Source organism: Schistocerca piceifrons, chromosome 9 (genome assembly GCF_021461385.2).
Source record: "Schistocerca piceifrons isolate TAMUIC-IGC-003096 chromosome 9, iqSchPice1.1, whole genome shotgun sequence".
Taxonomy (NCBI): Eukaryota; Metazoa; Arthropoda; class Insecta; order Orthoptera; family Acrididae; genus Schistocerca; species Schistocerca piceifrons.
In genome coordinates, this window is record NC_060146.1 from 59,128,363 (window position 1) to 59,153,915 (window position 25,553).

The 25,553-nt window shown below is 39.6% G+C and overlaps 1 protein-coding gene across 1 annotated transcript in view; it reads right to left on the reverse strand.

The window, feature by feature from the left end:
• Window positions 1-2,726: 2,726 nt before the first annotated feature.
• The window catches only part of LOC124716701 (speckle-type POZ protein-like), a 60,334-nt gene continuing 37,507 nt past the window's right edge, over window positions 2,727-25,553 (reverse strand). The window contains exon 3 of the mRNA XM_047243243.1: window positions 2,727-2,793. The gene's annotated coding sequence lies outside the window, so the exon portion shown is untranslated. The remainder of the gene's footprint in view (window positions 2,794-25,553) is intronic.

Consider the following 25,553-nt stretch of genomic DNA (forward strand, 5'->3'; position numbering starts at 1 on the left):
ACATGATCTACCCTTTCTAAAACCTCCCTGGTATTCCCCGATTTGCGGATCCAATTGCGGCTCTGCCCTGTTCAAAAGGACTTTAGAAAGAATCTTGTACGTTATATCCAGCAGTGATATTCCTCTGTAATTGTTGGGGTCTGTCTTCAAACCTTTCTTGTGGATAGGGTGGATGAGAGCTGTTCTTCATTCTGCGGGGATCTCTTCTTCTTTCCAGATTTGATCGAAAACAAACTTTAGGGATGTAACTGCATTTTTGTCAGCCTTTTTCAATAGTTCGGCCACTATTTGATTTTCTCCGGATGCCTTGTTGTTTTTAAGTTCTGAGATGACCTTCTGTAGTTCTTCAGTCGTCGGTGGTTCTGAATCCGGCTTCTCACGGTTGTTTGGAATGGATTCAAATTTTTCAAGGATGGGTTCACAATTCAAGAGTTTCTCAAAGTAGCCTGCTAGTATTTTGCAGTTTTCCGTGTTGTTGTGCGCGATGGTCCCATTTACATCTCGAAATTGGAGGGTGGGTGTTTTTGTATCTTGATAACCTTTGTTTGAAAGTTCTGTAAAAGCTCCTTGTGTTGTTTTTAGCAAATTCTTCATCAATTTGGAGGAGAGTTTTGTTTTCATGTGTCTTCTTAATACTTTTTATATTTTTATCTACCAGTTTTCTAACTGTAATGAAATTCAGTCTACTTTCTTCTGTTTTCTGTGATTGCCAATTTTGCCATGCCTGTTTTCTCGTTTCAATGAGGGCATCACATTCCAGCGACCACCAGGCATGTTTTTTACTTTTTTTGTTAGGTGCTATCCGTTCAGCTGTAGTAATGAGGTTTTCCTTGATATCCCCCCAGCTTTGTGTCTGAATGGTTTCTGTTGCTTTTGTGAATTCATCTGATTTTAATATCTTTTCTGTGCTATACTTCCGACCCTTACTTTGTTTCATGCTGAGTTTCCTGTTTGGGATGACTTTGAACTTAATTTTAGAAAGGTAATGGTCTGAATCCAAGTTTGCACCCCTGAGTACCCTAACGTTCATGATTTCTTTGCTAGAAATCTTCTTAATTGCCACATGATCAAGTTGAAATTCCCCAAGGCTAGGATTTGGGGATACCCATGTTTTTTGCCTTCGTGGTAGTTTCTTGAAAGCTGTGGATTTAAGAATTAAATTGTGTGCTTGGCAAAGTTCTATTAGTCTCACACCATTTCTGTTTGTTCTCTTGTGTGCAGGATAGTTTCCAACTATGTTCTTATATCTTTTTTCTTTACCAATCTGTGCATTAAAATCTCCAAGAAGAATGATGATGTTTTTATCTGGAATTTTCTGAATAATGTCAACTAGATGATTCCAAAAGGCCTCCACTTTTTCTTTGTTTTTCCTGTTATCCTCGTTTATAGGGGCATGTGCATTGATAATTTGTTTATATTAGGTATTAAAAACCTGTTTTCTTAATGTACTGAATTTGTTTATATAAATATTAAACACTTGTTTTCTTTTTTTAATGTAACTGAGTAAACAGTAACTTTTTGTAGTGTAGTGGTATCTCTGCTAACTTTGAACAAGGGAACATTAGGGTACAGCATTCCATCAAGAACAAGGTCTTTAGAGACAGAGCACATGCTCAGAATGGGGAAGGGTAAGGAAAGAAAATGGCTGTGCCCTTTCCAAGGAACCACCCCAACACTTGCCTTAATTAATTTAGGGAAACTGGAGAAAAAGTAAATCTGCCAGTGCTGGCTATTGACAAAGTGGATATGGGCTGCACCATTTGTTTCGACTCCTCTATTGGTATGTTATGGTTTTGTGGCATAGAGATTTAAATGTGCATCAGGGCCATGGATATGTACCTGCAAACAAACAAAAGTGACTTTAACTTTCTAAACTAATAGTTAAAATCTTATGACTACCCCAAACAACTCTCTTACTGTATCCTCCAAAGATATTATGATTTTAGTAAATTAATTTACAGGAGTAGTTACAGCAAGTGTGGGGACATGGACATGTAATAAATATGGCAGAGGTACTAAGATTTTAAGCATGAGCAAATGATAAAATGAAAATCTCAGTTTTGTCCATTTATTTATTTATGTTTTCAATTCTACAACTGTTAAGTTCAAATTCAGCTGACATAAATGTACATTTTAAGGAGCATTTAAAATAATGCTTTTTCATGAACAAATAAGCAATTTTTCACTCAGAAATAACACAAGAAACCACCACTGTTACAATACCCAACCTCCATGCAAAATATTGATTGAAAAGAAATCAGAATCACAGCAATGAACATCAGCATGAGATGTGCACAGAATGACTGAAATAAACTAATTATTACATTATTGGATCAAAAATAATACAAGAATTATTTATATATCATTATAGAAAAAATGTTAAAAAATACAAGAAACTGCCACCATTATAGTACTTTAATTTTGTTGACACACTGGATTGCAAGGAGAAATACAGATTAAAGAAAAATGAGAAACACAGCAACATAGCAACAGTATGAGATTTGCACAGAATGGTTGCAATAAACTAATTATTACTTTTTTGCACAAAATCTGTAATACACCCACACATTAATAAAGAAAATGATACAAATCTCAACTTATGACTGAAACACAGAACTCAAGAAATAAATGATTTCTCCAACACTTCCAATCCCTCCACACAGTTCCAAAAAATCACATTTTTCTTTCTTGTATTTTTATGTCTATGGAAGTATGAGTCGCATTCCGTCATCTTCTGGTACACTCTGAATTGTGATACTTCCATTTCTCCTTCGCACATGCCATACTTTTCTGCTGTATTAAATACAAAAGCGTAATATTATTACCTTATATAGAAATAACTGAACATGGTGAAAATCCTGAAATCTTGTACTGACTAGATAGAACCGCATCCACCCCTTGCCCTCACCCCAGTTCAAAGTATTCCATGCTATCAAGCTATGAGTCAAGGCACATTTTCTGAAAGACCGAAGTACACAATATCAACATTCATTTACAAAAATGGAGATAAATACATGATCTCTAAATTATAGACTTGTTTCGCTCTTGTTTCGCTCCTGTCCTGTTTTCTAAATTTGTGGGACCTTTCCTAACAGGAACCTTCCATCAACATTTCAGTTCAGCTAAACACCTGTCCTAATAGTAACGTTTCAAAAACATTTCAGCTTAGCTTAACTGAAGTACTCTCTACAGAGAAAGCAAAATTTGGTCTCACCAACTCAGTTCTTGTAGAACTAAACAAGAAAAATTACACTGTTGGCATTTTCTGCCTTTTGCAAAAGCATTGAATTTTACTAGGGACAGTAAAACATCATGGCATTAAAGGCATCCCCTTTGTATCACAGAATCATATCTCAGCAATGGTCACATTAACAATGTATCATTAACAAATGATACAACTAGATTAATATTAAATTTAAAGATAACAAACATTCAGTATTATGAGAAGTATAGTTGCTACTCACCATATAACGGAAATGATGAGTCGCAGACAAGCACAAAAAACTAGTGTCTGAAAGTGAGCTTTTAGCTACCAAGGCCTTCATCAGAAATAGACAACACACACACACACACACACACACACACACACACACACACATGCAAATGCAACTCACACATGACCAGTCTCTGGCTGCTGAGGCCACTAATTGTTGTGCAATTAAGTTACGGGAGTAACACTTGTTGTGGAGATAGTACCAACAGATGTTGGTAGATCACAGGAGGAGCAACAGTTCGAAAATCAGACTGAATCATGATAGTATCTTTTATATATTATTTGCTGTTGTTACATATGACTTGGATCTAGGAGACATTGCAGTCCTTGTTTCACAATTGTTCAAGGACGGTGTTACGGAAGGGCTGGAGAGGCAACAGTACTCCAGCTTGGCAGAGAACAGCATGAGTGTGGGGAGAGGAGTAGTGAGTGAACAGCAAATTCTACATCTATACTCTGCAAACCACTGTGTGGTGCACGGCAGAGGGTACATCCTACTGAACCAGTTATTTGGGTTTCTTCCCGCTCTATTCATGCATGGAGCAGGGAAGAATGACTGACTGAATGCCTCAGTGAGTGCAGCAATTATGCTAATCTTATTCTCATGATGCCTATGTGAGTGATACTTAGGGGATTGTAGTATGTAGTATATCCCTAGAGTAATCATTTAAAGCCAGATTTTGAAACTTTGTTAATATGCTTTCTCGGGACAGTTTATGTTTGTCTTCAAGAGTCTGCCAGCTTATTTCCTTCAGTATTTCTGTGACAGTCTCCCATGGATTAAACAAACATGTAACCATTTGTGCAGACCTTCTCTGTATACATTTTCAATATCTCCTGTTAGTCCTATCTGGTACAGGCCCCAGGCACTTGAGCAATATACTAGGATGAGTCACATGAGCGATTTGTAAGCAATCACTTTTTGATTTGCAAGCAATCACTTTTGTAGACTGATTACACTTCCCCAGTATCCTACGAATAAACTGAAGTCTACCAGCTGCTTTACCCATGACTGAACCTATGTGATCATTCCATTTCCTATCCCTACAAGGTGTTACAACCAGGTATTTGTATGAGTCGGCTGATTCCAACAGTGACTCACTGACATTATAGTCATAGGATATCATGCTTTTTTTTTTCATTTTGTGAACTGCAAAATTTTACATTTATGAACTTTTACAGCAAGCTGCCAATGTCTGCACCACGTGAAATCTTACCAAGATCTGACTGAACATTTATGCAGTCATGTTGTCAACCATGGGACATGTTTCCAACCATGGGAATGTATAACATGTACTTTGGCTTTGTAGGAACATCTATCACATTTATACTGCAATTTCCCTGAAGGGTCATTCCATCTCAAATCAACTAACAGTCTGAACCTTGATATCTTAGATTTGGATGAATTTATTTACAGGTAATGTACCCACAACACTAGTTTAAATTTGAAATTTCAAATTTTTCTGACCTTTGGTTTCTGAGTGTGAAGGGTTTAAAAATAAAAAAAAACCTCTGTTTTTGATCAATCGTTGATTGTTTTAAAATGCTGTAGCTCAAAAACTATACAACCTAGAGAGCTCAAACTTGCACCATCGTTTTCCTCTAAAAATTCGTTTCAATGTGATATGTAACATGACTATGCTACCTCAATCTGAAAAGTTTAAACTATTCCAAAAAAAAATAAAAAATAAAATTTAAAAAAAATAAATAAATTTGAAATTTCCAAAATATGTACCCTCGGTTTTTTTTTTAATAAAAATTGTATGTGTTGTGCAGTCTAACTGACTACATGCATGCAAAATTTCAAGATGGGATCTCAATGGGTTCCTGTATAAAATAATATTTTACTACCACAATACATACTACTGAGGTGAAAAGCAGACTATTTCTAGGCTATGAATACTAAGGTAGGCCTATGTAATTCTAAGAAACTGAAATTATTATGTTAGCCTTTTTTATGCAACATTACCCTCTTATTGTTTGTTAATTCTTTAAATGATATTTTAATGCAAAAATAATATATATATAAAAAATAATAACTTAAGAATCTTATGATTTTATACAACATTCACTTTTTGTTATAAAAAAACGCGAGTTTTTCGTATAGGGTCAAGGCTCTAGTTTTGGCCACTACCCTACTTATGGCCACCTAGATGTAACAGGTGCAATTTTAAGCTCCTTTGGAATACCAGCCAGTCCTAACATAGATTATAATATGCAATATGATATGTGCTATTCAAGTGTCTATAGAAACATTTCTTTGTTTGGTCCTGTTTGAAGTCACCATTCAATGAAAAGATCTGTATTGCAGAAGTTGAGTTACTTTTTGCAGGTGTTCCAGTTCCGCTTGAAGACTGTCTTGGTGCGACGGAAGAGTGACGGCACACTTGGTCACTCGGTGTACAGAAAGACCACTCATACAGACCTGTATCTACAAGCTACTAATTGCCACCATCCAGCACAAACAATGGGCGTTCTCAAAACCTTGGTCCACCGTGCCCATATTATCTCTGAGGCCGACAGTCTTCAAGCGGAACTGGAACACCTGCAAAAAGTATTTTTGAAGAATGGCTTTTCACCTAGGCAAGTGAACAGAGTGATGAAAACCTACAAACGACGGAACAAGGAAGAGGAAGAGGCCTTCAGGTCGACTGTTTATCTACTATTTATTGGGAATATTTCTTCACAGATAGGCAGAATATTGAGAAAGTATCAAGTGAGAGTCATCTTTCGCCCACCTTCTAAGATTTCATCACTGGTGGGATCCGTAAAAGACGACCTGGGCCTGCGTAAACCAGGTGTTTACAAAATTCCATGTGAATGCGGCAAATCATATATAGGGCAAACAACAGGAACTGTGCAGGAACGCATTGTGGAACACCAACGGCATACTCGCCTTCTCCAATCCACCAAATCCGCAATTGCCAAACATTGTATTTCCACAGACCATTCCATGAATTACGACGACAGAAAAATTTTGGCCCAGACATCAAACTTTTGGAGCTCGATTATCAATGAATCTGTGGAAATAACATTGTCTGACAATGAGACTTTCATCAATCGAGATAGCGGTTATCAGCTGAACTCTGCTTGGAATCCTGTTATAGAGAAACTTCGTAGTCGACGTAGTTATCTGCATAAAGATGGAAATCGACCTGACACCAATACGCCAGGCTTTCACAGTGGAGGGCGCGTGGCGCAGCGCACGGAGCCGTTATGAACGTGACGCTGAGCAGCGCATGCGCAATGTCACCTCAGAAGGTTTTAAATAGCGGAGCTCATCGTGTACTCATCAGTACTACTACAGTGGGATTCACCTGAAAATGGCCAGAAGACTGCACCGAAATATCGTGGCAGGAAGTTACTGATATCCGGCAGTTCTCCCATGATTTTATGGAACAATCATAAAATATGATTATTTACAATATTTATTTTTTCTAGAATGTTCCAAATAATAGAAATGTAGTTATTTAAGTTGTATATATATATATATATATATATATATATATATATATTTACTTTTTGATTGTAGAATTTGTTACCTTACAGAAGTCCATGTACAATCACTAAGAAATATAACAGACTGGATGTGCTCTCTAGACTTAGGAATCATTAGTGGCATAAAAATATGTGATGTATGTAGGTAAAAGGTTAGTGACAAACACAAAACAGAAGAAGAAGTTTTACCTTGCGAGCCCTGAAGAAGTTATTACTGAACATTCCGAAGATGAATCGGAGAGTATTCAACAGTTAAAAGAAAAGTTTAATCGAACAACAAAAAGAAGTGAAAACATGATGATTTTGTCTATCTTACCTATGAGTTGGAGCTGTCAGAAAATAGAAGAAGAATTTGGAGTGACGAACTACATTGGCTTGTGCAGTAAAACTGTTAGTAAAAGAAAAAGGAATTTTGACAAATCCTAATCCTAAACCTGGAAGAACTCTAAATGAGAATATTGTTGAGTGTGTAAAAGACTTCTACAACTCTGATGATGTTAGTAGAATGATGCCAGGGAAAAAAGATTGTGTGACCATAAGAAATAAAGATGGAAAGATCCAGGTTCAAAAGAGGCTAGTGTTGGCAATTTTGCAAGAAACTATTGAAGGAAAAGATCCCTACAAACAAAATCGGGTTTTCCAATTTTTGCGAATTAAGACCAAGGAACTGTATCCTGACTGGGAGAAGTGGCACACATACTGTTTGTGTGTGTACCGTACACCAAAACATTAAGCTAATGATGAATGTTGCTAAGATGCAAAATTTTGATTTGGATGGAGATAAAACTGCTTTGAAATCTAATCATTCCTGCCTAGTCAAGATGATGTGCAATCCACCATCACAACACTGTTTTATGGATATTTGTAAAGAATGTCCTGGTGTCTCTAGACTTAAAGATCTATTGACTGCAAAGTTCACAGATGATATGATTGATGAAGTTACCTACAAAAAAAACGGTAACTGTAGATAGGTGTTTGATGGAAACTGTAGTAAAATGTACTGATGACTTTACGAATGAGTTTTTGGACACACTAATGAAGGTAAAAACTCATTCATTTATAGCTAGTCAGCAGAACGAATACTACAGCGAAATCAAGGACAATTTAACTGAAGGCCATTTAGTAGTCAACTGTGATTTTGCAGAAAACTACTCTTTCGTAGTACAAGATGAAATACAATCATTCCACTGGACTACCACCCAAGCTACACTGCATCCTTTCATCATATATTATAAATGGGAGGGAAAACTAAAACATCTGCAGTATGTCTTCGTATCAGATTGCCTGAAATGTAATACAGTCGCTTTCTATGGATTTCATAAAAAAACTGCTAGAAATCATAAAGCAAACCTTGCCTTTTGTACTTAAAAAGATTACTTACTTTTCTGATGGCAGCACTGCACAATATAAAAATAAGAAAAACATCCTTAATTTGTGTTTGGATAAAACTGTTGTTTTGAAGTTGAGGCAGAGTGGGAGTTCTTTGCAACATCCCATGGCAAGAGCGCATGCGATGGCCTTGGCAGAACTGTTAAGTGGCTAGCTGCTAAAGCCAGCTTACAAAGGCCATATGACCAACAAATCTAAACACCCAAATCACTTTATGTATTTGCCATGGAAAACATAAAAAACATTGACTTTGAATATTGCACAACAAAGGACTATGAACTGACCAAAGAATACTTACTTCATCGGTATAATGAATCAAAAGCGATGGTGGGAACACAAAAGTTTCACTCATATAAACCCTGCACATAGAGTCAAATTACTGTCAAGCCTTATCATTTTAGTCTGGATGATTTCCTTTTACAAACAGCGAATCCAACAATAGCTACAGGATGAACCTACACTTTAAGTGCTAAAGAAATGAAGTTGTCTTCTTTCGCTTTGGAAAAATATCTTAAAAGATCATAAAAGAAGCACATTTAAATTACATTACACCTACCCTCACTAAACACTAAGCTGTAGAAATACCATGTGTGTTAACTTTGTAAATACCAATTAGTATCAGAAATACAGTTCTAGTCATGCAAATATCAACAAGTTAATATTTTACACAAGTGAAATTACTTATATGCCAATTTCTAATATAAGGAATTTGTTGTAAATGATTACAAATAACACTGGAAAACCAAGAAAAAGATAATCTCTGCCATTTACAACTAAGGATGAAGGTGAGTGGCTTTATTCAAAATTTTAACTTGTAGCACGTATATTACCAATTAAAATGTGTTTACATCCTTCTGATGCATAGTTAAAAGAATCATGAACATTAAATTAAAACAACACTATATCATATAATGAATTAACAAACAATAAAAGGGTAATGTTGCATAAAAAGGCTAACATAATAATTTCATTTTGTTAGAATTACATAGGCCTACCTTAGTATTCATAGCCTGTAAATAGTCTGCTTTTCACCTCAGTAGTGTGTATTGTGGTAGTAAAATATTATTTTATACAAGGACCCATTGAGATCCCGCCTTGAAATTTTGCATGCATGTAGTCAGTTGGACTGCTCAACATATACAATTTTTATTAAAAAAATCCGAGGGTACATATTTTGGAAATTTCAAAAAATGTTTTTTTTGGAATAGTTTAAAATTTTCAGATTTACATAGCATAGTCATGTTACATATCAAACTGAAGGAAATTTTTAGAAGAAAACAATGGTGCAAGTTTGAGCTCTCTAGGTTGTATACTTTTTCAGCTACAGCATTTTAAAACAATCATCGATTGACCAAAAACAGAGATTTATTTTTTATTTTATACCATTGAAACTCAAAAACGAAAGGTCAGAAAATTTGAAATTTCAAATTTAAACTAGTGTTGTGGGTACATTACCTGAAAAAAAAATTTCATCCAAATCTGAGAGGTCATGGTTCATATCGTGTAGTACAATTGGTTGATTTGACATGGAATGACCCTGAATCCATTTGTAGTTGGAATTGAACTGACTTTAAAACTGGACAACTATTCAACGACAGTACAAGAAATGATAAGCCTAGACAGGGGCCAGTGGAATACTTATGTGCTGCCATCTTGTCAACACTCATCATGATGTAAAATGTGAATGAAAGAGGGTGTTTTATGTCAGCTGCTAGTTCTACAGAGCCATTGAGAGCAATGGGCAGACAATACGTTTGGAAGCAAGTGACACCGTAATATTCTCAGATCACCGCAGAAACAAAATCTGTTGTGTATTCAGATAGAACAACTGTGTTCAATGTCCCACAGAAGCCACAACCTCAGGTATCACAAAATATTCAGGAAGAAACAGCCAAATATTTGTGATAATGAAGATATACATTTCACAGGTGTGCCATTAGTATGATGATTAAAAAAATTGACACCAAAGATGACTGGGTTAGTAGAAAAGAAAATGGTCTGAAAATTAATATATATAGCATTTTGCTTTGTTTATTTTATTTGCCCCAGTTTTATCAAAGTTTAGACAACCAATAAGTATAAATTTAGAATATTTATTATGTTAACATTTTAGGCAGCTGCTTTATATCACTAAAGCTACACAACTGACAAATTTAAATATAATTGTTATTTGCATATATAGAAACCCAGATGGAAATGTAACTATTTTCATTGAAAATCTTGAGAAGGCACTTAACAGTATAAAAATAGTTGGTAAAACAACCATCATATGTGGTGACTTTAATATAGATTTCAACAAGAACTCAAAAGACAGATTAAACCTTGAGGCCTTATTAAAAACCTACAATATACATACAACTATCAAATCCCCCACCAGAGTCACCAAATCATCAAGCAGTGCTATAGATCAGATACTAATAAATACAGATAAATATTTATACAAATCTGGAAATATGAATACAGGTTTCAGTGATCATTATGCACAGTTTACTGAATTCCCAGTAGAGACTACAGGAAATACTGAACAACAAATGACAAGAAAAGGTAGAATTTTAGCAAGCACAACCTAGAACGATAACTTACTGAAAAAAGAAACATGGAATGATATAGACAACTATGAGGACACATGGAAAAAGTTTGACATGTTCATGGAAATATTCTCCCATTATTTCAACATTTCTTTTCCAGTTAAAAACCAAACATTAAAAACTAAAAAAAGAAATGTTACATGGCTGACGAAAGGCATTAAAATATCATGTGCTGAAAAGAGGAGACTTTATGAAATCTCAAAAACACAAAATGTTACAGAAGAATTTCTGGTGCATTTCAAGAATTATAAGAGTGTGCTTCTCAAAGTCATAAAAGAATCTAAAAAAAAAAAAAAACAACAGCAAATGATCACCATATAAAAATGGCCAGGAACAAAATGAAAGCCATGTGGAAGATAGTCAGAGAACAAGTAGGAAATGAGACCTCCCAAAATGTAAATCTCCAGGTAATCCAAGATGGCAAAAAAATTACAAATCCAGAAGAAGTACCCAATGCTTTTAATACATACTTTGCAAATATTAGTGAAAAATTACTGACATAAAATCTTCAAATAAAAATCCTGCTACAACACCATCAAATCAAAATAGAAACTGCAACCGCCTATTTCTTACTCCAACCAACCCTAAGGAAATTATGCTACCAATTAGAGAGTTAAAAACAAAATTTTCAACAGGTGTGGATGAGATTCCAGATTATGTCATTAAAAATGTGGGGGACCTCATTGCAATACCATTAGCCCACATTTTCAACAGTTAATTAACAAATGGAGTCTTTCCTTCCTGCTTAAAGACAGTGAAACTAAAACCACTGTTCAAAAAGGGTAAGAAAGAAGACATAGCCAATTATAGACCTATTGCCTTGCTATCTACATTTTCGAAAATACTAGAAAAAATTTTTCATAAGAGGTTGCTAGATTTTCTAGAAAAGTGCAAAATATTATCCACAACCCAACATGGCTTCCGGAAAGGCCGATCAACAGAAACAGCAATATATGAATTTCTGGGTGAAGTACTCGAAAAAATTGATAGCGAACAAAAAGTAACTGGCATATGCCTTGATCTGTCTAAGGCTTTTGACATCATAGACCACACTCTATTGCTGTCGAAGCTTGAAAGAATTGGTATCAGAGGTATGCCTAACAGCTGGCTTAGATCATATCTTACTGACCGCAAGTAGTAGAAATACATTTTCACAAAGAAAATAAATCAACAAGACACTATTCTGATTATAAAGCAGTAAAATAAGGAGTACTGCAGGGCTCGGTACTGGGCCCCATCCTATTTTTGATATATATAAATGACCTAACATCAACCAACCAGTACCATAGCACTATCCAGTTTGCAGATGACACAAGCATATTAGTCAGCGGGAAGACTGCAGAGATACAACAGACAAGACTGTCTGAGGCATTAACAAATGTTATAAACTGGTTCAACCAAAACAAACTAATAATAAATAAAAGCAAAACAGTAGCATTAAATTTTCATAATGTCATGAGAAACATTGAAGAGGATATAAGAATTCAGATGTCAGACATGGATATTGCAAGTGTGCCTAATACAAAATTTCTGGGGGTCTGGCTACAGGATAATCTTAGATGCGAAACTCACATTGACAACATATTAAAGAAGCTAAGTACCATGTGTTATTTAATGAGAGTGCTAAAAAACTGCTGTCATAAAGACTGTCTAATGACAGTTTACTATTCTAGTATACATTCCGTCCTAAAATATGGGATCACGTTTTGGGGTAACTCGCCATCCTGCCTAAAACTCTCCAGGATGCAAAAAAGAATAGTGAGAATATTTATTGTAAGAATAGTGAGAATATTTATTGTTCCACGCATGAATAAATAAATAAATAAAAATAAATAAATCATGGCTGGAATAAAAAGGAACAAACCATGTAGACCATTATTTAAAAGGATGGGGATTCTTCACCTTCCATGTATTTTCCTATTTGAAAGTGCAATGTTTATAAAGAAATATACAATAACAAATCCTAGTATCCTCCCCAAAAATGAAAATGTTCATCATCATAATACAAGACAGAAAACTGACTTTCATGTACTCCCTACAAAAACCAGTTTGTGCCAAAAAGGAACATTGCACCATGGAAAAATTATCTACAATAAATTGCCAAGAGAAATTAAAGTAAAGACTGATGTAAAAAATTTTAAAGCAGCATTAAAAGAATATCTGTTGACACATTGCTTTTATAGTGTGGAAGAGTTCCTCCAAAATCCTCGAGAGTCTAAGCAATGATTATGCAAATACTGTAACCATTAATATTGGCCTATAAATACATTCAGATGTAATTCTCAAGTTTCTAATGGGGTTCAAGTATAAGTTGTATACCGACTTGCCCAGTATATGAAGTAAAATTCTGTGAATGTAATTCTCTAGTGTACATGTCAATTCATAGTGTAGAAGAGTTCCTCAAAAATCCTTAGAGCTTAAGTGAGGATCATGCAAATATTGTAATCGTTAATATTGGCTTATACATGTATTCAGTTGTAAACTTCAAGTTTTTAATGTGGTTTCATTATAACTTACACATTGACTTCCCCAGTATATGAAGTGCTGTAAAATTTTGTGAACATAATTTTCTAGTTTCTAAAGTGTTTTAATTGTAAGATATACTTTGACCTGTCCAATATCTGATGTGCTGTACTGTACATGTAAGATTTTCTGGACCAATAAATACAATACAATACAAAGCAGTGTGTAATTTTTTATAACTCAGAATATGTTAAAAAACAATAAGCCTGTTGAAAAAAAAAAGAGGATTGTCTTATAATCAAGGTCATCTTACGCACAGATAAATACTGGCACTTATTTTGATTCCATGTTCCTTTGCACTCAAATTCATACAATATTCCTTGCTTACAGAAGGAACTCATAACAGTTCTACAATGTGGCAGATGAAGATATTTGAAAAACAGTGTATCTGACTAGACCTATAAGAGGATTTGTTGCTTTCTACCAGATGGATCTCAAGAACGCAGGGGAGTGATGCTGGCAAAGGTACTGGCACTTAGATTCCAAAATAAAGAAATTGGTTTATATCAAAAGAGGCTGCAACATTGCTGCAGAAAATTATAACATACTTTCAATGCTCGCTTGGGGTGTCATTTCATAGCTGACATTTTTGTCATGGTAGGTGTCCACAACACAAAAGCCTTCCAGCAATACAATAATACAATATGCAGAGGGGGGTGGGGGTCAAGCCAGTGTTGTTAACTTCACTAGCTGACACACGCAGTAGTAGCAGTTAAAGTCACCATGGCTCTATTTATATGCACCCATCCAGCCACAAGGCATGCTCGAGCCATCAGTCACATGTAACCGGATAAGTATTGTTCAGCATCTGAGCAAGCTGTCAGCCATGTTCACCATTTGTCCACTGTATGCCTAGGTATCAATATACACTGTCCAGTAACATTAATATGAGGACCTGTCAAAAGCCGGAATAACCACCTTTCGCAATGTTGAATACTGTGAGACATGCAGGAAGAGAGTCCATGAGATTCTGAAACATACCGACAGAGATGAGGAGCCATGCTGACTCCAGTGCTGTGGTCAGATGCACTAGGTTTCTCTGTTGAAGATCCTCGGTGTGAACAGACCAATCAAGGTGGTGCCACAGACTGAAATTCAGGGAGACCTATGAGCAGGGGAAGTATGGTAAGCGCATCCTGGGGATCCTCAAACTACACACATAAAATGCAACACGTGCTATGTTGTCCTACCGGTAGATGCCAGACACATTTGTAATTCCCTAATACTACTTGATTTCCAGAACCCTAAGTTCATTTTCAGAAGAGAAATGTGATTTAAAAAAGAAAAAAAATGAGAGAGAGAGAGAGAGAGAGAGAGAGAGAGAAATAAAAGAAACACTACTTGTACAATTATACACAAAAATCGGCTTATGTATATTTGAACTCAAACAAATAGTTTTAGAGACAAGGGTTGGAATAGGATTGTGGTAATGCACAATTTTTGTAGCATTTGTTGCTTAGCCAGTTATGAAAATAATAAAGAGTATGTATATGGAAATATTTCATAATTTTCAACTTGATGAAATTTCTTTTGTGTTCAGTGTGGTGTCACCGCCAGACACCACACTTGCGGTCCGCCCCGGTAGCTGAGTGGTCAGCGTGACAGACTGTCAATCCTAAGGGCCCGGGTTCGATTCCCGGCTGGGTCGGAGATTTTCTCCGCTCAGGGACTGGGTGTTGTGTTGTCCTAATCATCATCATTTCATCCTCATCGACGCGCAGGTCGCCAAAGTGGCGTCAAATCGAAAGACCTGCACCAGGCGAACGGTCTACCCGACGGGAGGCCCTAGCCACACGACATTTCCATTTTTATACCACACTTGCTAGGTGGTAGCTTTAAATCGGCTGCGGTCCATTAGTACATGTCGGACCCCCGTGTCGCCACTGTGTGATCGCAGACCGAGCACCACCACAAGGCAGGTCTCGAGAGACTGACTAGCACTCGCCCCAGTTGTACGGACGGCGTAGCTAGCGATGCACACTGACGAAGCCTCACTCATTTGCCGAGCAGATAGTTAGAATAGCCTTCAGCTAAGTCAATGGCTACGACCTAGCAAGGCGCCATTAGTAACATTGCATGTATCTGAAGAGTCTCACTTGTATCGCCACAATCTCCAGATGTACCAAATGGATGGATTAAAGTTAAGTATTCCAGAAGCTACGTACTTTTCTTTATAACATTCATTACGTATCCTGTTTCAGACCTCACGCCCATCTGCGTGAGCGTAGCGCGTGCCTTTCGGCTTCCTCTCATTGTGTCTAGGCTGTCTTGTCTAGACACAACAATTTTTGGCGACGAGTCAATGGAAAGGGTCTTGTTCTTTCTAATTGCTTACATTTACTTGTGTCATGGCTTCGCCAGATGTACTGTCCGACTTTTACCGCTTGCAGAATCAGCAGACGCAGGCGTTATTGGATGCCCTTGGACAGCTCGTCCAGGGTCAACGTGCACTGCAAAATGATGCGGGGGCCGCCGCTTCATCGCTACCGCAGCCACAACATGCTGTTGCACCCCGTTCCAGACATTTGACCCAGCTAAGGAGACATGGACGGAGTGGTCACGCCAGTTTGGATTTCATCTCGCCGCCTACAGAATTCAAGGTAACGAGCGGCAGCCTCATTTATTGGCATGTGTAGGGGTGCAAACGTACCGTGTGATAGTGAAATTATTTCCCCGACGCGACGTAGCAACTCTGTCCTACGAAGAAATTTTGTCTGCTTTAGATGCCTATTTCAAGGAAACAGTTAATGTAGTTGCAAAAAGGTATACTTTCTTTTGTACAAAACGTACGGCCGGTCAAACTAATAGGGAGTGGGTTGCAACATTGCAAGGCCTTACAAGGGATTGTGCTTTTGAGTGTGAATGTGGACTCCCTTATTCAGATACTATGGTACGTGATGCAATAGCACAGAACGTTTCTGATGTTCGCATACGGGAACAGATTTTGAAACTAGTCAATCCCTCCCTTCAACAAGTGATAGACATATTAGATAGACAAGACACACTTGACTTTGCTCAGGAATCATTTGCAACTTCGCCAGCCGTGTGTAACATTAAACGGCCCGCCGGGCGCGCTGCACGGCCCGGTAAACTGCCCTCGCACACGTCCGCGCAGCTGCCGCCACGCTCTAAACCAGGTGTGCCGCGCCAGCATACAAATGCAGTGAAATCATGCCCGCGGAGTGCTACTAGACATTCGTGTGAAAATTGCCCGTCACGCCAAGCTATTTGCTTTTTCTGTAATAAGAAAGGACATGTTCAAAGTGTTTGCCAGAAAAAGCTCAGATCAGACACTCTTAATCATTCCAGGACCTTTGCTTCGCACCGGAATCGAACCAAGAATACTCAGGCTCGTGAATCTTTGCCCATGGACATTCATGTAGTTAATTCCACTTCGTCCAGTGCCACTGTCTCTAACAGTGACTGTGTTCGTCCCACACAAAGTGTGCGTCGACGTCGCCGGAAATCGCGTCAAGTCGCAAGTGCTTCTGTACCAGTGTCAGTTCAAATTGCACAAGACAGTCACTCTTGTCGTCAGCAGGACAATAAACTTTTTGTAGATTTGGACATTCATGGCCACGTGATAGCATTCCAGCTCGATACCGGAGCTGCTGTTTCATTGATCAATCACAACACGTACAAACAACTGGGCAAACCTCCGTTGCGTGCTGCAAATGTTAAGTTACATAGTTATTCAGGTCAGAATATCCCTGTGTTAGGACAGTGCACTCTTCTTGCAACATACAAGGGACAAACAAAACTTGTGTCATTTTACGTTCTTCGTTCTTCTACTGCAGTGAACTTGTTTGGTTTAGATTTATTTCAGTTGTTTAACATGTCTATAGTAAATCAGGTCCTATCAGTGAACCAGACTGTGCCTTCCGCCAGTGTTTCTCGGCTATGTGAAGAATTTGCAGACATTTTTGCACCGGGCTTAGGTTGCGCTCAGAACTATGAAGCACATTTGGAACTGAAAGTCAACGCGCAACCGAACTTTTTCATAGCGCGCAATGTTCTTCACGCATTGCGTTATGAGGTCGCAAGAACATTACACGATTTGGAATCACAAGGTGTGAGTGAATGTGCACAATGCCTCTTTCCCTTCAGCTCCGCTTCATCGCTTACGCCGTACAGGTGTTCTGTTCGTCTGGACGACGGAATGCGAACGTGCCTTTCGCCAGTTGAAATCGGCGTTGCTTTCAAATACTTGCCTTACGCCATTCGATCCCCAGAAACCCCTTTTGTTGATAGTAGATGCATCAGATTTCGGGATCGGTGCTGTGCTTGCGCACAAAGATGGATCGCATGATCGCCCTATTGCCTTTGCGTCAAAATTGCTCTCGTCTGCGCAAAGAAATTATTTACAGATAGAGAAAGAAGCTTTGGCTCTCGTGTTTGGTGTTACTAAGTTCCATGATTTCTTGTATGGTCATCACTTTACCATCATCACAGACCACAAACCTTTGACGTCGCTTTTTCATCCGAACAAGCCTGTACCTCCACGTACAGCGCAGAAATTCATTCGCGGGTCTATTTTTCTCTCGCAGTACCACTACGATATCTTGTATCGGTCCACTGCTAAGCACGGAAACGCCGATGCGTTGTCCCGTTTGCCTGTTGCTGAGGATAGAGCATTCAATTATTCCGAACTTGCTTGCATGTTCATTGATTCGGAAACAGATGACGTGGTCGAATCGTTTCCGATTGATTTTCGTCATGTAGCTACAGCCACAGCTGCTGACCCTGTCCTTGCTACCGTTTTGCGTTTTGTTGCTATGCAATGGCCTTCGTCAAAGTCTCGGATCGAGGATCCGTTGGTTCGCCGATTTTTTGCTCACACGGAGAGACTTTTTGTTTGACGTGGTGTTTTGTTGTTGCGTTCTGATAATGATCAGTCCAGAGTCGTGGTCCCACGTTCGTTACAGTCCTCTGTTTTACGGCTTCTTCACCAAGGACATTAGGGTATAGTGCGAACAAAACAACTTGCTCGTCAGCATTGTACTTGGTTCGGAATCGATGCTGCGATTACGAAAATGTGCTCTTCTTGCATGGCGTGTGCCGAACAACAATCCGCGCCGCCACGGAAAGTCTTTGCATGGCCAAAAGCCACTTCCCCTTGGCAACGCTTGCACATCGATTTTGCTGGTCCATTCTGGAATGCTCGATGGTTGGTTCTGGTAGATGTCTTCAGTAAATTCCCTTTTGTTGTCCGGATGTCTTCCACAACGTCCTCTGCCACCATCCAAGCGTTGTCTGCTATCTTTTGCATTGAAGGTCTTCCGCAGACTATTGTTTCCGACAATGGCCCACAATTCATGTCCGCAGAATTTAAGTCATTCTGCCAGGCCAATGGTATTCAACATTTGACATCCGCACCGTTTTTGCCTCAGTCAAACGGTGCCGCTGAAAGATTGGTCCGGACTTTCAAGTCACATATGTTGAAGTTGAAAGAGTCGCATTCTCAGGAGGACGCGTTGTTGCTCTTTTTGTCCTCGTATCGCTCTCAGCCCCGAGATGGTCGCTCACCGGCTGAGTTGCTCCACGGTCGTCATCATCGAACCTTGATGTCTTTGCTGCACCCGCCGCATCAGGTTCTTGTGCAGCGGCAGACTTCTGCTTTTGCTGCAGGCGACGTTGTATTCTATCGCAACTATCGAGGTTCACGGCGTTGGCTAGCAGGGCGCATTCTTCGCTGCCTCGGACGCGCGATGTATTTGGTTTTGGGGGCCTCTGCTGAGGTGCGTCGGCATCTCAATCAGCTGCGCCTCTGTCGTCGCATGGGTTCTGCCGTTCCCCGTCTGCTTTCAGCGACGGTGCCGTCCGGTCAGCGCCCTGGGGACCCATCTACTGGCTCGCCTCATCCCCAGGTGTTACCGATGATGCCTTCCATTTTGCCCCATGGCGACGCGCCGCTGCTGCCTCCGCCGCCTGTCCTCCAGCTGGCGCCGCCCGCAGTGGACGCTTCGCTGCAGCCGCCAAGCACCTCCCTGGGTCGCGCGCCGCCGATCGCTTCCCGTGACCAGCAGTCCTCCGCCATGGAACTCTTGCCCGCTCCGGACCACATGGCGTCTTCGCGCGTCGGCTACCCCGACGCAATGGAGGTCGACCCTTCGGCCCCTCCTGTCTCTTTACGGGCGCATACACCGCATGTTGACGTGCACCCTGGACTAGGTTTTCAGGCGTTTCCTAGCTCCCCTCGGACCGAATGGCCGGGTGCGGGTGGCACAGCCTCGCCTGTTGTTAGGCTCCCCACCTCATCGCATACGTCAACATGGGGTCCTCCCCACGGCGGGCGGAAGCCTTATCACACGACCGTTCGCCGATTTGCGGGGGAGGAATGTGGTGTCACCGCCAGACACCACACTTGCTAGGTGGTAGCTTAAATCGGCCGCGGTCCATTTAGTACATGTCAGACCCGCGTGTCGCCACTGTGTGATCGCAGACCGAGCGCCACCACAAGGCAGGTCTCAAGAGACTGACTAGCACTCGCCCCAGTTGTACAGACGACGTAGCTAGCGATGCACACTGACGAAGCCTCGCTCATTTGCCGAGCAGATAGTTAGAATAGCCTTCAGCTAAGTCAATGGCTACGACCTAGCAAGGCGCCATTAGTAACATTGCATGTATCTAAAGAGTCTCACTTGTATCGCCACAATCTCCAGATGTACCAAATGGATGGATTAAAGTTAAGTATTCCAGAAGCTACGTACTTTTCTGTATAGCATTCATTACGTATCCTGTTTAAGACCTCACGCCCATCTGCGTGAGTGTAGCGCGTGCCTTTCGGCTTCCTCTCATTGTGTCTAGGCTGTCTTGTCTAGACACAACATTCAGTATTGTTGTAACCAAATGAGGTACCCAACAATGGGAACAGCATGTTCCCTTTGCTATTCATTCACCATTCCTCTACTACAGGCACTGCTGTTATACAAGTGTATAATTTAGTTGATATGTTGCGAAAACTCATTAAAACCAAGTGGGACAGTTCACTCTGTTTACTTATGTAGTGTCCTTCTTACTTTCTTTTCTTTTCTGTGGACTGAGAGAAGACCAATACTGGGCCCTAACAGCTTTTTTATTTGTGGTAAATCTATTTTGTAAGGGGAGACATAAAAAGTCATGAAGTGATTGGAAACATGACATGTGTCAGCAAAGAGCAGAAGGATGAAGCTCGAACTCTTCTACAAAATGTTGGAGTGTATAAGGTAAGTCAATGTCAATATATTAAGCAACATAATGTAAGGAAACTAACTAATCAGAATGTTGCTCAAGAAACTAAATAAACAGGAGGTTTCACAAGTAGATGGTAGAAGTTTGAGACTGTCTTCATGTTATTGACCAAATTTCAAAACAGGCTGATTCATATGTGTTGAAACTGTGACTGAAAGGATGAAAAACAAGGACACCTTCATCTCCTGTGAACACTGTTAAAGCCGGAGAAAAATTCATCCTCTTCCTCTCTAGACAAAAACAGGAAAGCAACCTGGTCATGACACCTTACATAACACCAGACATAAACATTTTAATGTACTTGTGAGTCATGCATGCCATGAAGTCGTACTCTCTCATTTCCCACCCACTGTTGATGCAGCACACCTCCACTCCCACCACAAGTCCAGCTATGATTGGGAAAACATCTTGGACCCTAGAAACTGGGGTTGAAGGGAATCAAACTCTTCCTTCTCTCCATGACACAACCACCAGATCCTGACAAGATTATTAGTACTGCTTCATATTGCTGCATTCAATGTGGCAGAAGAAAAATACAAATGTGTGAAGGCTGACTTATGTTGCACAACAATAAGTAAAAGCTGTCAACTGCTAAGCTGCACTAACATCACTTGCAGTGATTTGACAGAAGATCTGAAGGACGGTTTTGTGTAAATAACTAAATACCTGAGCTTATTTTGTGATCTTTTAGTTGTGTAGGTGTTGTACATATGATGTATTATAGAGATAGTAATTGTTGACTAATAATACAATAATTCTTAATTCTTATGGCAAGTGATTCTCATTCCAAACCAAATATTAAGGTGCACAATGCTGTACAAAAACTTGTACGGTAACACTGTTCTGAATCAATAAATTTCAGTTTTAAAAAGAATTTGATTCTCTTGTTTAACTTCTGATTTTAATACTAACATTCATGCATTACACATGTTTCTGCATGCATAAAAGACAAGCAGTTATGGATACACAGAAGAAGAATCCAACTAAATTAAAATCAATTTTTGTTGAAACTCATAGGCTAATGGATTATTGATCTTCCACATAAAATGTCTCAAAAACTGGTTATCTTGCTTACAACAGGCATATGACTTTCTTAGCGCAGAATTTCACCAGAAATATTTTTTGTCATAGTAGATGTCTGCAGCAAGAACCATTTTTCATAAAAATTGAAAAGAGGTGGTGGAGGGGGTACTCATCTGCTGGAATAGGATTGTGGTAATGCACAATTTTTGTAGCTCTTGTTGCTTAGTCAGTTATGAAAATAATTAGAGTATGTATATGGAAATAATTTTCAACTTGATGAAATTTCTTTTGTGTTCAGTGTTGTTGCAACCAAATGAAGTACTTTTCTGGTTCTTAATAGTACATCATTTATGGGTGTTTTACCAAGGTTTCAAAACTTTATAAATTATTTCAACCAGTTTTCCTAATTTGCCTGGGGCGAGAGGTCAAACCCCACAACACCACGTCCTATACAGTGATGTGGCAATTTTCTGTTGAGAAAGGCACAGGCAGTTGTTCTCCTGTGAGATGGAGCCCTACTATGTTGAAAGACAAAAGTTGAAGAGTAAGCAGTTGGTTGCGGCAACATTGCAATGACTCTCATTTTCTGCTGGATGGGATGTTGCATCATCACTGAGCAGCAATGTCCCTGCAAAGTCATAATTACCTTGCATTTGGGTGCAAATCTCCAATCATCTGGAGTAAGGTGTTGTAACAGTTGCAAACGGTAGGTTCTAAAATGCAAACACTACCCCAAAAATATTCCAAAATTTTCTGCAGAATGCCCATTTCATGTCTTGCACAAACAACTGATTTCTGTGGGCTGCACACATAACTCTGTTTCACACATTCTGCTCTTTCTTCTGAGACAGGTGATCACCCTGTGCTTTTCCAAAACCAATGCAAAATGTTCTGGAAACCGGGTGCAGCTTTTCCATATTTGGATATGAATGCACACTGAACACTTGTAACTGAAGAACACTTCACATATTCTAACGCAGAAAACTCCTGCTGCATTTCTGGCACCTTATGCAGTGCCACCACAAACCTGCCATTTAGCACACATGCGAGCCATGAGATGGGCTTTTTAAACCTGCTGAGTGTATCCATCTTTTCATGTTTATCTCATCTTTGCACATCATATACTTGTCAATAAATAGTGCTTTGAAACATGATAAATGATGTAGGCTAACACTCCACTTTACCATCATTTCCCTATAGCTTATTACTTATCTTCCTGAGGATTTTGAACATCTTTCACTATTTTAAAATACTGAAGGTATTTTCTAGGTCAACAAATCCTATGAATATGTCTTAGCTCTTGCATCCATTATCAAGTGCAGCATGACAACTGCCTCTGAGGTGCCTTTTGCTTCTCTTGAAGCCAAACTGATTGTCACTTGACAGATCCTAATTTTCCTTTTCTATTCTTCTGTATGTTATTCTCTTTATCAACTGGGATTCATGGGGAGTTAAGCTGATTGTGTGGATGACGTTTTTCCAAAAGTCTGATGGTAGTCTCCAGAAACAACAGATTTTACAAACTAATTTAAACAGCCACTTGGTCACCAATTCTCCCAAAGATTTTAGAAATTTGAAGGAATATTATTTAATGCTTTTGCCTAATCTCACTGTAACTCATATTCTGATATTGTATCCCATGTGTCTTCCATATCAACCCCGATTTCTGCTTCTGTCATGCCATCGGACAGTTCATATGGAAGCTTAGGCCGTGGCAAGAATGGAGCGAGGTGGGTAATGTTGAACGCTGTTTCCCCAGCAGTATGCCACACAAACCCACTGGATGATATGGAAGTGAGTTGGTGGCAAGTGTTTCTGGAGGTATAAGCAGCTGGCAGGAACAGTGTCTGAGATAGTGTGTGCGTGCAACACAAAGCTGTTTGTGTTCCTCGAGTGTGCAGTGGATGCTGAGCCTTGTCCTTTGAAGAAATTATCACAGCAGCACAAGAAATTCCAGGAATTTGGCAGTCTAGTCATTTTCTTGCACTAGTGATATTAAATGCAACTATTTAAATTGTGTGATAAGTTGCAAGGTGTCAAGCAGCAATGTGTGCAACACCCACGTCTCTTGCCCACCTTATAATTTTTAATACATAGCTCTCCAATTTGCACGTGGTATGCAGAATAATTCAGACTATATCTATGATTAAATGTCACATTTCACATGAATAGCAAATTTTGTAGCAGAAGAAAATAGTGCAGTTAGCTACCGTTTCCGAGAACGAGTCGCAACACGCCCTGCACAATGAGGTGAGGGAACGGCCAATTCAGGGCGGTTTAAAATGACCTCCTTGTGTGGCCTGAGAGAAAGCCAGTGGACACACTACCCCCAGCGGGCAGCCGGCTTTCTGTAGGTAGCGGGAGGGATGGCACTCTCGTCCCGCACTGTAGAACTCAAAGCTGCGATTTCTCCACTACATAGAAAGCTGGACCAGGCTCAAGATGTCTGCAGCCAAGGTGCCATATTAGCAGAAAAGATGAGTCTGGCACCATGACGAGTCCTGTTGGTGAGGTGTGCTCCTTAAAAGCCCCTCACACTCCTGCTCTCAGTGTGGGATTCTGGAGAAACATTCTGACGGTTCTGTTAGTGACGGAAAAGCCTCGAGAATATTTCAACTTAAAATGTCTCCCAGAAGCTAGCCATTAGCTAAAATTATGTGAAGTGGGGTGATTATTCCTGCACACACAATAGTTAGAGGGAAGACAGGCAAACTGCCAGAAATGTTGTTGAAAGAGGTGTAGTGTGGGAGAAATTAATACTACACTCGATCTGAAAAAGGTAAGTCATGTTGCGACTGCCTTAGCAAGCAGTTGTATTACTCTATACTGTTTGCTACAGAGTACAGAGATAGCAGTTTTACTTGTCTGGTAGCCCAGACATGAACACATTGTTTAATGCGATTGTGCATCACCGCAGTTGCAGCTCTGTGGATCATCTACATAGCAACCCATCAACCAATGCAGACAGTCAACTACAACACTGAGTACAGCTCCAATTATTAAATATATGAAGGACCACCCCCCCATGAACCATGGACCTTGCTGTTGGTGGGGAGGCTTGCGTGCCTCAGCGATACAGATAGCCGTACCGTAGGTGCAACCACAACGGAGGGGTATCTGTTGAGAGGCCAGACAAACGTGTGGTTCCTGAAGAGGGGCAGCAGCCTTTTCAGTAGTTGCAAGGGCAACAGTCTGGATGACTGACTGATCTGGCCTTGTAACAATAACCAAAACGGCCTTGCTGTGCTGGTACTGCGAACGGCTGAAAGCAAGGGGAAACTACAGCCGTAATTTTTCCCGAGGGCATGCAGCTTTACTGTATGATTACATGATGATGGCGTCCTCTTGGGTAAAATATTCCGGAGGTAAAATAGTCCCCCATTCGGATCTCCGGGCGGGGACTACTCAAGAGGATGTCGTTATCAGGAGAAAGAAAACTGGCGTTCTACGGATCGGAGCGTGGAATGTCAGATCCCTTAATCGGGCAGGTAGGTTAGAAAATTTAAAAAGGGAAATGGATAGGTTGAAGTTAGATATAGTGGGAATTAGTGAAGTTCGGTGGCAGGAGGAACAAGACTTCTGGTCAGGTGACTACAGGGTTATAAACACAAAATCAAATAGGGGTAATGCAGGAGTAGGTTTAATAATGAATAGGAAAATAGGAATGCGGGTAAGCTACTACAAACAGCATAGTGAACGCATTATTGTGGCCAAGATAGATACGAAGCCCACACCTACTACAGTAGTACAAGTTTATATGCCAACTAGCTCTGCAGATGACGAAGAAATTGAAGAAATGTATGATGAAA